At 49.7% G+C, this 17,280-nt stretch overlaps 1 protein-coding gene across 1 annotated transcript in view; it reads left to right on the top strand.

Moving 5' to 3' along the window:
- The window catches only part of CHST12 (carbohydrate sulfotransferase 12), a 40,661-nt gene extending 24,725 nt beyond the window's left edge, over positions 1–15,936 (top strand). Inside the window, exon 2 of the transcript XR_009055575.1 lies at positions 15,848–15,936. The gene's annotated coding sequence lies outside the window, so the exon portion shown is untranslated. The remainder of the gene's footprint in view (positions 1–15,847) is intronic.
- The last annotated feature ends 1,344 nt before the right edge of the window (positions 15,937–17,280 follow it).

Below are 17,280 nucleotides of genomic sequence, written 5' to 3'. Positions count from 1 at the left end.
AGAGGTGGATCTGAAAAGTATAGCTCTAGTCTTTGGGGAGTGCTTGACCCACCTCAGAGCCTGGGCATCCAGAACTTTCCTGCTACTTCGGGGACTGGGCACACTTCGGGCCGGGTGCAGGTGTGAGTGGGGCGGCACTGACCTTTGAAGGGAAGAAAGCCTCCTTGGAGGGGCGAGGGGACGATGCCGGCCCTGATGGTCAGCAGAGGTACTTGGAGCGAAAGGGTCTGCAAACTGGTCTGCGAGTGGACTTCCTATCGTCCTTTTTCTTGGGGGTGATATATCAACACACAGAAGGTTTTTGTATAATCAAAACACAAAAGAAAACAGTGCACCGCCGCTCAGGTAGATCCGATAAAATACACCACTTGACAGAGACCTGGAGACTGCCACAGTCTGGCTCTGTGGATTTGTCTTGGGCCGGGGGCGCTAACAGTTCATCTCGCGCTTTCACTGCTGCGGTTCATGTGAAGTCACCGCCTCTGGAGCGGTAGCGCGTCTGCCCTCTCTGAATCCTCGCATGAGGGACAGTGAGCACCACCTCTTTCCCCCTCGAGGCACCATCCGAAGCAAGAGGTTGGTGAGCAGAGACGCAGCCGCCCTTCCTGGATCCTGGGCCAGTGTTCTGCTTGTTACGTTTCAGGAGCTTCCGGGTGCGAGGGCCCGAGCTCGGTGAGCGCCCGGGGCCGGGTCAGCGGAGGCTGCTGGCTGTGCCCATCTCAAGAATCCCCGCAGGCCCAGAGGGAAGACCAGAGCGGGAGGGGAAGAGCGCGTGGCGGCTGGGCCGGCATCCAGACCTTCCCAGGTGCGAGAGGCAGGACGGCTGCTGTGGCCAGCACACCTACCCTTGTGGCCGAGCTCGAGTCCCAGCTCTGCAGGACCCAGAAGCCACGTCCAGGAGGCAAGCAGGGGGGCTGGCAGGGGCTTTCAGCCTTAGGGCTTCTGCCCTGGGCTAGAGTACATCTTGTAAGCAAATTTGAAGTAGGAACCTTTAAAATGCTTTTGTCACCCGGTAAAATAACAATGATGATAATAGAGCTGTTTATTTTATCACTAGACGGCTGGCCATCCTACTTAGGAAAATGGGTTTCTCAAAAGAAAAAAGAAAGCTGGCCTTGTGAATACATTTTCTTGGATGAATCGGGGCGTTATGGTGATGGTTTCAATTGGTGTTCATTTAAAATCTTTTAAAATTGTGGTAAAATACACGTAAAATAAGATGTACCTTTTTAAAACCATTTTGAAGTATCCAGTTCAGGGGCATTAAATTCATGTTGTCGTGCAACCATCACCACCATCATCTCCAGAACTCATTTTATCTTCCCGAACTGAAACTCTGTCCCCATTAAACACAAATTCCCCTCCCCCTCCTCCAGCCCCTGGTACCCACCCTCTACTTTGTGTCTCTGTGACTCTGACTCCTCCAGGGACCTCGTATGAGCAGAATCCTACAGCGTCTGTCCTTCTGTGTCTGGCTTACTTCACTGAGCGTCATGTCCTCCAGGTTCATCCACGTGTCAGGATTTCCTTCCTTTAAGAGGCTGAATCAGGTTTAATTGTATGTCTGGACCACATTGTGTTCATCATTTGCCGACGGACACCTGAGTTGCTCCTACCTTTTGGCTACGGTGAGTAATGCAGCTCTGAATGTAACAGTTGTGCAAATATCTCTTTGAGTCCTGCTTGCAATTTTTTGAAGTATAGACTCAGGAGTGGTAATTCTGTATTTAATTTTTTACAGAACTGCATTTCAATTCTTTTTATTGCCAAAAATGCTTATAGATTATAACACGTGGGGGTAGCACATAGTAGGTTTGCTTCCTTAAGTCCACGCAAATTATAATGATGAAGGCAGAGCTGCTGCCGCCGGCCTCGCGGTAGCCGTGGTGGGGCGGCCCCGTGTTCACTGCCCCAGCGGGCGGCGGCTGTGGGGCTGTGCGCGGAGCACCAGTCTCGCGGCTTAAGCCAGGGCAGCTTCTAGCCGGTCATGCAGAGGCCTGGTCTCTACCCATCAAACCGCCGGCCATATGTCTCCTCCAGAGACGGCACCTGCGCTCCCTCACTGCGGGGAGGCTCCTCCTGACGCACAGATGGCGTGGGAGACCCACCCTGGGCGACGCTGCCACCAGGCTGGGAGTGCCCGGCACCCCGGCCATCTCCTCCGCCCTGCGAGGAAACGCGCTGCGGGAACCCTGAGGGTCAACTCCGGCCCAGTAAAAACCACAAAGAACGTGGTGTGATTCAGAACCCAGGATGGCAAGGGACCTGGGACCGCAGACGTCTACCCTCACGCGGCAGGGCTGCCGCGCGGCCCCCCTGCACCTCTGTGTGTCCTTCCTGCTCCTCGGCACCATGAGCAGGGGCGTGGGGGCGGCAAAGAGCCGAGAATGCACTCCCCCCAGACCCAGAACGCGGTGGCGTTTACGGGCCTGTCAGTGAAGAGGAGAAATCCAGACAGCGCTCAGTGTGGGGAGACGGGACTGCGAAGCACTCACCTCCGCACAGTCCCCGCCTCGCCCACCTGGGACCCGAGGTCCCAGAGTCCTGGCACTTTGTGCCCCCTCAGCCAGCGCCCAGGCTGGACAGCCCACTCGGACGCCAGAAAGGGAGAGCCGTGGGCTAGTGGAGACAGATTCTGATGCGTGGTTTGGGGGTGGGTTTTTCTGCCCCGGTCACTAGAGGACAACGGTATTGGGCAGATGAAGATGGCTGGGCGGAGAGTTTGAGAGAGACGTGTGTAAAGCAAAAGACCCAAGACTCCTCCCAAGATCTGGACACAACCCCTGTTTACAGCCTGATGTGTATCCTTAAGGAACAAGCAAGCACTTCTGAGAGCTCGGTTCAAACATCTGAGCTTCTTCCCAGGAAAATTCTAGGGGAAACTCTGGCTTTGACAAAACCGCTTTTACTTCAAAGCAGTTTACAAAAATTGGGAGCTTAAAAACAACCCAGAGGAAATCGGCTTGCCATTTTCAGTTGCTTTTCTTCCAGAGTGTGTTGCTTCCAGGAGGTTTACAGAACATTTTGGTTTCAAAACTTTGGAGCACAAATTCGAAAAGTGGATTTAACGTGTCAGGTTTCAAAGGAGGTTGGCTTTGAAAGTGGTCTGGGTTTCTAAAAGTTTTGGTTGAAAAATGTTTGGGTTCTAAAACCTTCCAAAAATGTTTCCCGGAGCACAGAGCTCCCACAGCGCTTTGGGAGGGGGCAGGGGTGTGGAATGCAGGCTCTAGTGGGGCATCCTGATGGGTGGACCAGGGTGAGCAAGGCCATCCCGGCCTTGGGGAGGTCTGCTTCCCGGCCCGCGGTCAGTAGGTGGGGGGGGCTGGGCACACCTGGTCTCGTGTGTGGCTCAGGCCAATGTGTCTTCGGAAATCCGCTCCGGTGCGTCATTTCTCCTCCACTGTGCCCCGCAGGACACTGCAGATGGGCGCTTGTTCCTCTGTGAGGGGCCCTCTCTCACCCTGACCTCAGGTGGTCCACGGACATCACACCCCGAGGAGAAAGTTGCCGTGAGACTAGACTTTGCAAGGAAGAAGGACTAATTGGGAAAAGGCATATCGATGGAAGTACCGGGGCTGCGTGGAAGGTTCTTGCAGAGTCCTGGGCTGAACCAGAATCTGTAATCACATGGATTATGAGCACCGGTTTCCAGAGGGGGAACTTGAGACCCAGTGAGGCTGCGATGACCTGTTCCGGTCCCACCATTACCCAGGAAGCCAGGTGTTCTGACCCTAGCGGCCCGCTGAGCCCAGCCTTTCAGCTCCCCACTCAGGAGCGCTGCCTGCCATCGAGGAGCTTGGCACAGGCCCTGCCCACCCGCCCCGCCTGCGTCGGCCATGTGCCTGTCCAGCCGGTCTTGGTGGCTCTGGTGTCAGGCCCAGCCTTTAGAAAAAGCCAGCCTAGGATGAGACAATGGCTGGAAGGAAGGCGACAGGCAGGGCCTCGGATGCCTTGGCCCTCAGGCTGGTGACGATGGAAAAGTGGGGAGCTGGCAGGAAGGGCACATAGCTGACAGCCAGCTGTAGGCCCTGGCGGTAGAGATGCGAGCGACTGAATGTTGGCAGAGAGGCCCGGAGCAGAGGGGAGGAGAAAGGAAAAATCCAACGGAGCGGCCCCACCCTCGGCAGGAGCGCCTGTCTGGGGAGCCAAGAAAGTCTTGCTTGAACTGTGTTCATGAGTTTTGGGGCCCTTCCCGTCCAGCGGAGCTCACGCCACTTGGGTGGCTGCCAGGAGGAGCTGGGCGTGCCGGGCTCAGGGTTGCTGGTTCCTTACCTGCCTTGACGATGGGATGTTCGAGGCTGCTGCTCTGACTGTGGCCATGAGCTCCTCCCAGAGCCAGTTCTGGTGCCCCTGGAGGGACAGACCTCAAGGCATAACCAAAAGGAAGCCATTCTGCGACAGAGATACTTGGGCAACACCAACCTGGGGTACCGCGGGTGCCCCGCCACGTCCCTCACGTCCTTACATCCTCCTGGGAAGCGGGAACCCTGCCCACAGCCAAGGAGAAACCAGGCAGCCCTGACCCTCTGTCCCCAGCCCTCCCCTCTCCGAGCTGGAACTTCTTCCAGCCTGGCTGATGGACCCACGTGGCGTGGTAGTTACCTGGCCTGGCCTGGAGGGAGGCCCAGGTGCTAGGGAGAGGTGAGATGCAAGCCCTGCTCCTTGGTGTACCCCAGGCCCCCGTGAATTTGGCTTCTTGAGTGAATAAACACGTCTAAAATCTGTGCAGGTGAAGGAACTGGGACCAGAAAATGTTAGAGTGGGAGGAGATCTTGGTGTCACCCTGGAACCCACGGCAGCCTCCCTGTCAGACTGGGTCAGCCTTGCCTTGCACAGCTGCCACGGCAGGAGGCTCACTACCTCACTGCCCCTGGCGGCTGAATAACTAGTGTTTATAAGCTCTTCCTAATTGAGTCAAACCTGCCTCCCTCGAACTTGGGAGCCGCACAAACCTGTGGCCTCTTCCACATTAGATGGTATAGATCTCAGAAGACAGCTGCTGTGCTTGTCTCCCTGGGTTAAAGAAGAGCTCTATGAAAGCTGGCAAGAGTGGAGGTCAGAGGCTGGCCCCAGCCCGGCCACCATCCTGTCACTGCTGCGGGGGAATCAAGGATTCTACCACTCAGCTTCTGCCTCTGCTTCCTGAGGAGCTTTTGAGACAGGCATGCAAAAGATGCTGTAGCCTTTCTGTAGGGGCTTTGAGAAATTCCAAACCTCTCAGCTGGTGCAGATACTAAAATCTGCTCTGCTCAGCAGACTGGTCATGTCTTGAATGGAAACACGTTCTGTCCTGGCCAAACACTTCATGTATTATTCAGTTTTGTTCCAGAAGACGGCTCTGGTAGCACTTAGTTGTCTTTAACTTCATTCAAAACAATTTTATTAGATCGTATGTGACAACTCTCATATCAGCGTGCATTAAAAAAAAAAAAGACATCAAAACTGGTGAATTTTGTGTAGCCATTTTAATATTAAGATGGAAGGAAAAACATTTTCAGCACATTATGCTTTATTATTTCAAGAAAGGTAAAAATGTAACTGAAATGCAAAAAAAAAAAAATTGTGCAGTGTATGGAGAAGGTGCTGAGACTTACCAAGCGTGCCAAAAGTGGTTTGCAAAGTTTTGTGCTGGAGATTTCTTGCTGGAAGATGCTCCACGGCTGGGTAGACCAGTTGAAGTTGACAACAATCAGATCGAGACGTTAACTGAGGGGGCTTCCCTGGTGGTGCAGTGGTTAAGAATCCGCCTGCCAATGCAGGGGACACAGGTTCAATCCCTGGTCTGGGAAGATCCCACATGCCACGGAGCAACTAAGCCTGTGCTCCACAGCTACTGAGCCTGTGCTCTAGAGCCCGTGATTCGTAACTACTGAGCCCACATGCCACAACTACTGAAGCCCATGCGCCTAGAGCCCATGCTCCACAGCAAGAGAAGTCACCGCACTGAGAAGCCCGCACACCACAACGAAGAGTAGCCCCCACTCGCTGCAACTACAGAAAGCCCACACACAGCAACGAAGACCCAACACAGCCAATAAATAAATAAATAATTTATATTAAAAAGACATTAATTGAGAACAATCAACGTTATGTGTACGTGTGTGTGCGCACACACGTGTGAGCTCCAGACGCAGGGAGGGAGGGGAAGTCAGGGGGACCAGCTAGAAGTGCAGGAAAATGCACCCCAGGGACTTCCCTGGTGGCACAGTGGTTAAAAATCCACCTGCCAATGCAGAGGACATGAGTTCGATCCCTGGTCCGGGAAGATCGCACATGCCATGGAGCAACTACACCCGTGGGCCACAACAACTGAGCCTGCACTCGAGAGCCTTCAAGCCACAATTGAGCCCACGTGCTGCAGCTACTGAAGCCTGCGGGCCTAGAACCCGTGCTCTGCAACAAGAGAAGCCACTGCAATAAGAAACCTGCGCACCACAGCCAAGAGTGGCCCCTGCTCACCACAACTAGAGAAAGCCCGCACAGCAACGAAGACCCAAAGCAGCCAATAATAAATAAGTAAACAAACAAATTCATAAAAAAAAATGCACCCCAGACGGCAGCTGGTGCCTCACGCTGGGTGTGATGAGGGAAGCAGGGAGAAGGCGAGCAGAGCCTCCCCTCAGGCGCCTGGACAGAGGCCCCGGGCAGTCCACGTGCACAGGTGAGGGTGGAGCCTCCAGAGACACTGTCAGCTGAGTGGAAAGGCAGCCATGGGATGCGAGAAAATACTGCAAATCATATGTCTGACAAGGGATTAATATACAGAATATACAGAGAACTGAAATTCAACACCAGAAAGACCAATCTCATTCAAAACTGGGAAAATGAATTGACATTTCTCCAGAGAAGACACAGGAATGACCAATAAGCACATGCAAAGCTGCTCAACATCACCAACCGCAGGGACATGCAAACCAAGACCGCAGTGAGATGTCACCTCACAGCCAGCAGGATGGCCGTCGTCACAGCAGTGCTGGTGAGGAGGTGGAGAGGTCGGACCCAATGTGAACACTGGTGCGAATGCAGATGAACCCGGTGGGTCCAGGGGTGCTGAGCCCTGCAGCCTGGCATCCAGGGCTCAGGGGAGGTGGGCTTGTTGCCCCCCCACAGCTCAGCCCCTCTGGGGTCGGGGAGGAGGTATATCTCTGGCTTCACCTGTGCCCGGCTCCCCTCTGAAGTGTCTGTGGGGGCTCAGCTGGCAGGAGCCAGGCAGGGGGGCCCCGAGGAGGGCTTTGTCCCCCAGGCCTGCCTCCAGTAACTCAACCTGGGGGCCCAACGCCATCCACATTCTCCAGGACATTGTCACTGGGCTGGCTGTACTCACGTTGCCATGTGCAGTGAGGCCAAGCTGTGCCTGGTGGGGCTGCACAGGGAACGCAGGCTTCCTCTCTAGCCCTGGTGTGGCCTCCAACGGACTCTGTGCTCTCGTGCGAGGAGACCCTCAAGCCCCAGCTTCTTCACTCGTGAACTGGCCATCACAGCACAGCCCAAATCTCAAGCAGGAGGGAGGAGGAGAAGGACTCTGGAACGGTGGCTCTAACGCTTTCTGGGAGGGGACGCTTCTAGTGCAAGGTCATGTCCGCCTGGAGTGACTCTGCCCCCTCCACCTCCTGGTGTAGCCAAACTCTCCCCCTGACTTGCATCAGCTCCCGAGAGTTTGAGTGACAGAGCTGGGATCTGGGAGGCCACTGCTGAAACCTGCTGCAGGGAAGGGGTCAGGAGTTGCCCTGGCCTTCTCTCAATCCTGGTCTCCAAGATGGCACCACCTCCTCCTAGAAGCCTCCCCTGGTTTCTCTCGCTGTTCCCCTGATAGCTGGGACCTCGCCTTTCCGTGAATCTCCCCACACTTGACCTCCATTCCTCTCCTGACTTCAACTTTCACCTGTGGCTTATCTGCCCCCATGATGGACAGTTCCAGAACTCGCCCAGGTCCTTGTGGGGCTTCATCACTTTCTCTCTGTGAGGAAGGTCACTCCCTGCTCTGGCCCATCTTGGGGGAGTCCAGGAGATGTGTGGCTCAGTCTCCCCCAGCTCCTCCTGAGGAATGAAAGCAGCACAGAGTTCTTTGTCTTTTTGTGTAACCCAGAGCATGGGGCCAGCAGGATGGGGCTGGACAGGTGGGCTGTGAGAGCAGCGGGGCTGGGCCTCCTGCTCATGGAGGCAGCGGGGCCATGAAGTGTGCCCAGCCCTCCCTGCTTCCCTTGGGCATAATCCCTGCTGCCGGGCCTGGGGGCACAGAGCCCCACTGACCCACAGGTTAAAAAGAGGCACATCTTACTTCCCTGGCAGTCCAGTGGTTAAGATTCCGTGCTTCCACTGCAGGGGTCGAGGGTTCGATCCCTGGTCAGGGAAGAAAGATCCCGCATGCCGCATGGTGTGGCCAAAAATAATAATAATATAAATAAATGTGTGTTTTTTTTTAAAGGAGGCACATCTTACTCAACTGGTGACTTTGATTCAAGTTTTGTTTAAAAAAAATGTTTTTCATGAAAAGAGGCACAAGAATAGAATTCAGAGTTACTATGAGTTTTTCAGATAAAACACAAGATTTTGACAATATCCCTCCTTTTAGCGGCCACTCTGTGCTAGTAGAGACAGGATTGGCCACTGTTGATCAAGGTTTACTGGTCACCAGGTTCCAGCTCCTTGAATCTGCCCAACAACCTTCTGAGGCACATGTTAATTTAAAATTTTCTGGTAACTTCCCTAAAAACTAAACAAGCAAGAAGTGAAATTACTTTTAACAATATACTTGACTCAATATATCTAGAATATTATTTCAACTTGTGAGTCATACAAAAATTATTCGTAAGATATTTTACAGTCTGAGCGTCTGGATGTTTGGGGGGTTTTTCGTTTGTTTTATTTTTTGTTTTTTTGTACTAAGACTTCAAAATAAGTGTGTATCTTCACTTACAGCACATCCCAGTTCAGACTAGCCATGTTTCCAGTGCTCAAATAGCCACAAGGATTTGATTCGGGGCCGGACGCTGAGCCTGCTCTGGGAGAGGCCCCTAGTGCTTTCCCTGCCCCTGGGGTGGGGACAGGGCTGACGCCCCCGTCCCACTGCCATGAGCACAAGGAAGATCCCCTCTGGGGAGGGGTCCAGTTCCAAATTGGGGCAGCAGCCAAGGCAGCCGGGGTCCCAGGAAGGTCTGCACGGGGCCGGGCTCGCCTGGTCCCCAGCGCTTCCCACCAGGGGGCAGCCTTGGGTCAGGAATACCGCCTGCCGAGCAGGGCCTTTGCTCGGAAATCTGAGGGCCTTTCTACAAGCGTGTCTGTGCCCAGGACTCACGGGTCAGAGGGCCCCGGCAGTTCCACGGCCTGGTCAATCTTTCTGCGGTGATGGGCCGAGGCCTTAAGACCACCCGGGCTGAGCAGACGATCTTGAAGTCCTCTGATTGGCAGTCTCTGTTAGGGGCGGGTGGGATGTGCCCTGCCCAGAAGCCGGGTAGTGAACTGGCCGGTGGTTGGCACAGGAAGCTCAGAGCCCCAGCTGGCTTTGCCAGGACAGCCCGCTGGGGTCCAGTGGCCCCATCGAGGGGTAGGGGGCTAGTTGCTCGGGTCTCTGATGCCCTGACATCCCCCATCTTCACGGTGGATGCTCTGGGGTCCCGCACACCCAGAGCAGAAGCTGGCAAGAGGTGGCCTCCCCAAGGCTGGATGGGGGGGGTGGAGGGCCCTCACCAGGCCCAAGTTCACATTCAGCTCTTTTACTTGTCCCTCTGAGGAAGGTCATTCCCCACCTGGGCCCCTCTTAGGGATCCTGGAGGTGTGTGGCTTGGTCTCCCCCAGGTCCTGAAGCCCCAGGGACACGTGCCCAGGACCAGCAGGCCCGAGCCTGTCCTTGGCCTCCTCTATTCTGGGCGTGACCCAGAATACAGACAAATGCACACGCACACGATGCTGCCAGAGTGTGGCCGGACGCGGCCCCATCCCACCTGGGTTGGGGGACCCGTGCCCCCCAGCCTCCAGCACACACTTGTCCACTTGTGGGGCCCCAAGAGAAGTGTCTCTCTGTGTCTTTTGCCCATCTTCTAGTTGGATTTGTTTAATGTAGACTTTTGAGAGTTCTTGCATAGCCTCGACGTGAGTCCTCTGTCAGACGTGGTTGCAAATATTTGCTTCCACCCTGCAGCTTGTCTTTTTGTCCTTTAAGAGGGTCTTTTACAGAGCAGAAGTTTTTTGTTTTGGGGTTTTTTTTTTTTTTGATGAGGTTCAACTTATTGATTTTCTTTTATAGACCATGACTTTGGTGTCAGGTCTAAGAACTCTTCACCAAGCCCTGGGTCCCGAAAATTTTCTCCTAAACTATCTTCTGAAAGTTTTGTATTTTACATTTAAATCTATGATTAATTTTGAGTTGATTTTTTAAAATAAGGCATGATGTTTAGAGTGACATTTACTTTTCTGCCTGTGGATATTCAGTTGTTCCAACGTTGTTTATTGAAAAGGCACCTTTCCTCCACTGAGTTGCTTTCGCACTTTCGTCAAAGCTGGTGGTACTTACACAGGGCTTTTCTCAAGTTCTCTGTGGTTCCCTCCACCTGTGTGTCTACCCTCCGCCCACACCGCACAGCTGTTGTGTCTGATAAGGCTTGAAATTGCCTGGAATAATAATTCTCACTTTCTTCTTCTTTAGAAGTTTTAACTATTTGAGTTCATCTTTCTACATACATTTTAGCATAATCTTGTCTATTTCTACAAAAAAAATATTGCTGGGATTTTTACAGGAATTGCATTAAATCTGTATATCCGTCTGGGGAGAAATGACATCTTTACTATATGGGGCCTTAGAGTCCACGAACAAGGTCTGTCACTCCTTTATTTAAGTCTTTCTCTCTTTGGCATTCTATAGTTTGCAGTATAAAAGTCCCGTACATGTTGTGTTAGATTTGTTTTTGGGTTTTTTGGGGGGATTATAAATGATGTTGTATTTTTAAAATATTTATTTGGCTGCGGTGGGTCTCAGTTGCAGCATGTGGGATCTTTTTTTTTTTTTTTAGTTGCAGCATGCAGGCTCTTAGTTGTGGCATGTGGGTTCTAGTTCCCCCACCAGAGATCGAACCTGGGCCCCCGGCGTTGGGAGCTCAGAGCCTAAACCACTAGACCACAAGGGAAGTCCCTGTTATTATATTTTTGACACAATAAAATAATAGAACAAACACAGATACAATAATACCACAAAAATAATAAATGTTTGTTTCTTTAAAAAGCTTTGTGACGAGGTAAAATTAACATCGCACAAAATTTACCCTTTATAAGTGATTTCTAGTTAATTTACAGGGTTGTGCAACCATCACCACAATCCGAGTTTAGAACCCTTTCTTCACGCCAGACGTCCCCTCGAGCCCGTTTAGCCCATCCCGGCTTCCGCTGGAGCCCCAGGCAACCACTGGCCCGCCTTCTGTCTCTATCAGTCTACCTTATCTGGGCATTTTCGTGGAGGGGATCCTGCAGTGTGTCCTCCTGTGTGCCCGGTTTCACTTAGCATCCCGGTTTTGGGAGTCATTCAGGTCTCACAAGCATCAATGCTTCCTCCCTTTATTCCGTCGTCTGGATGGACTCCGTCTTGCTTAGTCATTCCCAGTTGACGGACATTCAGATGGTTGCCAGTTGCGGGGGGGTTTATGGAGGTACCGCTGTGAGCACTCATGTACGTCTGTGTGTGGATATATGTTTTCCTTTCTCTTGAGTAGATTCCTGAGACTGGAAATTCTGGGTCTTAAACTTTTTTTTTAAATAAATTTAGTTAGTTAGTTAGTTATGGCTGTGTTGGGTCTTTGTTGCTGCGTGTGGGTTTTCTCTAGTTGTGGTGAGTGGGGGCTGCTCTTCATTGTGCTGTGTGGGCTTCTCATTGCTGTGGCTTCCCTTGTTGTGGAGCACGGGCTCTAGGAGCGCGGGCTCAGTAGTTGTGGCTTGTGGACTCCAGAGCGCAGGCTCAGTAGTTGTGGCGCGCGGGCTCTGTTGCTCTGTGGCATGTGGGATCTTCCTGGACCAGGGATCGAACCTGTGTCCCCTGCATTAGCAGGCGGATTCTAAACCACTGCGCCACCAGGGAAGTCCAATGTTTAAACTTTTTAAGGAAACCGCCGGACTGTTTTACCAAGTAATGGCACCATTTTGCATTGTCAGCAGCAATGCGTGAGGGTCTCAATTTCCCGCATCCTCACCTACACTTGTTATTGTCTTTCTGATTCTAGCCGTCCTAGTGGGTGTGCAATGGTATCTCAATGTGGCTTTAATTTGCATTTTCCTAATGACTAATGACGTTGAGCATCCTTTCATGTACCTGTTACCAATTCGTATATCTTCTTTGATGAACCGTCTATGAGATCTTTTGCCCATTTTAAAGTTAAGTTGTCTTCTTATTGAATTGTGTTTGTTCTATATTCTGAATACTAGTCCCTTATCAGATATCTGCTCTGCAAATTTCTTTTTTCCAGTCTATAGCTTGTCTTCTCATTTTCTTAATGGTGTCTCTTTTTAAAAATATTTGTTTATCTGGTTGTGCTGGGTCTTAGTTGTGGCATGCATGTGGGGTCTAGTTCCCTGACCAGGAATCGAACCCTGGCCCCCCTGCCTGTGGAGTGCGGAGTCTTAACACTGCGCCACCAGGGAAGTCCCGTCAATGGTGTCTTTTGAAGAGATGTTTTTATTTATGATGAAGTCCAATTTTCAATTTTTCTATTCTGGATCATGCTTCTGGTGTTATACCTAACCCGAGATCACAGAGATTTTTCTCCTATTTTTTTTTAATGTATAAATTTATTTATTTATTGGATTTATTTTTTTATTGGCTGTGTTGGATTTTCTTTGCTGCATGCAGGCTTTCTCTAGGTGCAGAGAGCGGGGGCTGCTCTTCATTGTGGTGAGGGGGCTCCTCATTGTGATGGCTTCTCTTGTTGTGGAGCACAGGCTCTAGGTGTGTGGGCTTCGGTAGTTGTGGCACATAGGCTCAATAGTTGTGGCACACAGGCTTAGTTGCTCAGCGGCATGTGGGATCTTCCTGGGGCGGGGCTTGATAACCACTGCTCCACCTAGGAAGTCCTCGCCTGTGTTTTCTTATTGAAGTTTTATAGTTTTAGCTGTTACAGGGAGTTCTCTGATGAATTTTGAGTTAAGTTTTGTGTATGGTGTGAGGTTTTATTGTTTGTTTTTGCAAAACCTGATTGTCCTAGCACCATTTGTTGAGGACTGTCCCTTCTCCACTGAATTGTCTCTGTACTTTTATTGAAAATCATCCGACCACAAACACGATGCTGATTTTGGATTCTCAGTTCTGTTCCATTGAAATCTATTCCTATCTGCCGCTGTCTTAATTACTGTGGCTTTATAGGAAGTTTGAAACTGGGTCATGTAAGTCCTCCAACTTTGTTCTTCTCTTTCAAAACTGTGTGGCTACTCTAGGTCCTTTGACTTTCCACATAAATTTGGGACTGTCCATTTCTACCCAAAAGAGCCTGCCGGGATTTTGATAGAGATTGTATTGAATATACAGATTAATTTGGATCAAGTTGAACGTGGACTGTCTCTCCATTTACTTAAATCTTCTTTCATTTGTCTCAACAATGTTTTGTCATTTTCAGTATACAAACCTTGCATTTCTTTTTTTACATATATTTTTAAGCATTTTGTGATCCTTCATGCTATTGTGAATGGAATGTTCTTAATTTCATTTTCAGCATGTTCATTGCTAGCATATGGAAATACAATTAATTTTTGTATATTGATCTTAAATCCTGCTACCTCGCTAAACTCATTTATTAGTTCTCGTAGCTTTGCAGGGCGGTTCCTTAGGATTTTTTACCTACAGGACTACGTCATCTGTGAATAACGATAGTGTGACTTCTTCCTTTGCAACCTGAATGGCTTTCACTTGTTTCTTGTGTTTTATCTCATTTCGTTTTCGCTCGTTTCGCTGGCTAGAGCCTTCAGTATGATGTTGAATAACTGTGGCAACAGCAGACGCCCTTCTTCTGTTCCCGATGTCAGAGGGGAAATGTGCTCTTCCATCATTAAGTATGGCATTGGCCGGAGCTTTTCATAGAGGCCTTTACCAGTTTGAGGAAATTCCCTTCTATTTCTAGTCTGTTGTGAGTTTTTATCATGAATGGGTGTTAGACTCTGTCAGATGCTTTCCCTGCATCGTTTGAGGTGATCCTCTGGGTTTTGTCTTTTGTTCTGTTAATGTGGCATATTATATTAATTGATTTGTGAACGTTGAACGAACTTTGCATTCCGGGAATAAATCCCACTTGGCCATGGTGTGTAATCCTTTTTACATGGACCTGTACTCAGTTTGTAATAGTTTGTTAAGGATGTTTGCATCCGTATTCATGAGGATATTGGGCCGTAGTTTTCTTGTGATGCCTTTGCTTTGTACAGGGTAATGCTGTCCTCATAGGATGAGTTGGAATGTGTTTCCTCCTTCTTTATATTGTGAAAGATTTGGTATTATCTCTTCTTAAAATGTTGGGTAGAATTTATCACTAAGGCCATCTGGGATGGACTTTTATTTGTGGGAAGATTTTATGTTACTAATTCAATTTTCTTGCTACAGGTCTTTTCCAATTTTCAGTTTATTCTTAAGTCAGCTTTTAAATTTTGAGTCTTTATGGGAACGTGTCCATTTCATCTAAGCTGTTTACTTTGTTAACATGAAGTTGTTCATAATGTTCTCTAATATTCTGGAGGGTTGGTGATATCCCCTCTTTTATTCCTGAATTTGATAACTTATATCCTCTGTCCTTTTTTGTTGGTCAGTCTAACTAAAGGTTTATTTTTTTAATTGATGTTTTCAAAGAGCTAATTTTGGCTTCATTGATTTTCACTTTTGTTTTCCAGCTTTCTGTCACTGATCTCTGCGTCAATCGTTATTGCTTTCTTTCTTATGCTTGCTTTGGGTTTAATGGACTCTTCTCTTTCTAGATTTTAAGGTGGAAACATGTTATCGATTTGAGACTTTTCTGATCTAGGTGCTCAGAGCTATAATTTCCCCTAAGCGCTGCTTTAGTTGCAATGCTTGACATGCTGTGTTATCATCTTCTTTCAGTTTGAAATATTCCCTGTGTTCTCCAGTGATTTCTTCTTTGACTATGTTTTCTTGAATCGTGTTTATTTTCCCAATATTTGAGGATTTCCCTGATTATTTTCCATTGTTGGTTTCTAATTTAATTCCTCTGTGGCTGGAGAACATGCTTTGCGTGATACCGGTGCTCTTAAATGTATTGAGGCTTGATTTGTGGCCGCGCACATAGTCTATCCTGAGACTGTTCCAGGTGCGCTTGGGAAGAATGTGTTCCTGCCATGGCTGGGTGGAGTGTCTACACGTGTCGGGTCTAGTCGGCTGCCGTGTTGTTCAAGTCTTTGTCCTTCCTGATTTTCTGACTAGCTGTTCTGTCAGTTCTCGAGTGCAGGGTATTGAGATCTGCAGCTGCGCTGTTTACTTTTTTCCTTCCAACTCTGTCGGCTTCTGCTTCGTGTATTTTGAGACTCCCGTGAGAGATGCACACACTTCCAGTTGCTGTATCGTTACGTAGTGTCTCTAGTAGTATGTCTTACCTTAATGTCTATTTTTGTCTGATATTAATATAACCATCCCAGCTCTTTTATGGCCGGATGTTTACACGTGTATCTTTTTCTGTCCATTATCTTTCATCTATTTGTGTCTTTGAATCTAAGGTTTAAACAGTATAGAGTTGAGTCTCGATTAATTTTTTTTGTTTTTGTAATACAGTCTGAAAGCATCTGCCTTTTGATTGGGGTGTTTAGACTCAAATTCACATTTAATGTAATTATTAACATAAGTAGTCTCTGTCAACCTGATTCTCCAATTCTCCAACAGCAACTGGGTGTAGCAAATGCAATTCGATTCTGACACGAACTACCTGGAGACAGCACAGACCCACAGCCTGCAGGCGGCCCTCACTTCTGTCTGACTTCGCTGCACGTTCAGAGGTTCCCACGAGCCCTGTCTCAGGTTCAGTAATTCACTGGAATGACTCACAGAACTCAAGAAAGCAAGCACTACGCTCAGCATTACGGTCATACTACAGAGGCTGCAACTCATGAACAGCCAGGTGGAAGGACGCACAGGTCAACATCCAGAAAGAGTGAGGTCGGGCTTCCCAGGTGGCGCAGTGGTTAAGAATCCACCCACCAGTGCAGGGGACACGGGTTCAATCCCCGGTCCCGGAAGACCCCACATGCCGCGGAGCAGCTAATCCTGTGCACCACAGCTACTGAGACTGCACGCCACAACTACTGAAGCCTGCACACCTAGAGCCCATGCTCCGCAACAAGAGAAGCCACCGCACTGAGAAGCCCATGTACCACCATGAAGAGTAGCTCCTGCTCGCCACAACTGGAGAAAATCCGTGCAGCAATGAAGACCCAAGACAGTCAAATAAATAAATAAATAAATGCTGCAGTTTAAAAAAAATACAGTCTCAAAAGAGGAAAAAAAAAAAGAGTGGGGGTGCAGCGCTTCATGCCTTCTCTGGGTGCCGCATCTTGCCAGCACATGCATGTCCTCACCAGCCTGGAAGCTCCCACGCCCTGCCGTTTGGGGTTTTAGATGGGGCTCCGTTACACAGGCATGGTTGATTAAATCACCGGCCATCAGTGACTGAGCTCACTCTGCGTCCCTTTTCCCCTCCCTGGAGGCTGCGGGAGGTGGCTGAGAGTTCCAAGCCTCTAATCCTGCAGTTGGCTCCTGGGGTCTCCACCCCGCCCCCGCCCCCGTCCCAGAGCTGCCCAGGACACCGCCCCTTCAAGAGCCACCTCATTAGCATAGACTCAGATTTGGCCCCACAGAGCTGATTATGAATAACAAAGGCGCTCTTAGCACCCAGGAAATTCCAAGGGTTTCAGGAGCTCTGTGCCAGGAACCAGGGACACAGGAACCAAGTATGTGCTTTATTATCCTACAGCTAGGTTCACATTCCTCAGTTTGCTCTTTATCTTCTCTACGTCTCCTGACGTTTTTCTTCTTCGGTTCCTCCCTTCCTAACTTGCTTTATGTTAGGTAAATATTCTGTGAGTGCACCACCTTAATTTCTCGGTTGCTTTTTCTGAACTCTATTTTTAGGCATTTTCTTAGTGGCTGCCCTGGGGGCCACACGTGCACCCTATCCACATCCCCTCCTGATGAACGGGAACCTAATTCCCTACAACTTACAGCTCCACCTCTCCCCACTCTTTTGTGCTATTATTGCCCTGTGTGCTACATCTGTATATGTCTTTTAAAGAAGTTAAGAAATCAAAATATATCGACAT

Source organism: Hippopotamus amphibius, chromosome 9, assembly GCF_030028045.1.
Source record: "Hippopotamus amphibius kiboko isolate mHipAmp2 chromosome 9, mHipAmp2.hap2, whole genome shotgun sequence".
NCBI lineage: Eukaryota > Metazoa > Chordata > Mammalia > Artiodactyla > Hippopotamidae > Hippopotamus > Hippopotamus amphibius.
This window is presented reverse-complemented; position numbering and strand designations above follow the sequence as displayed.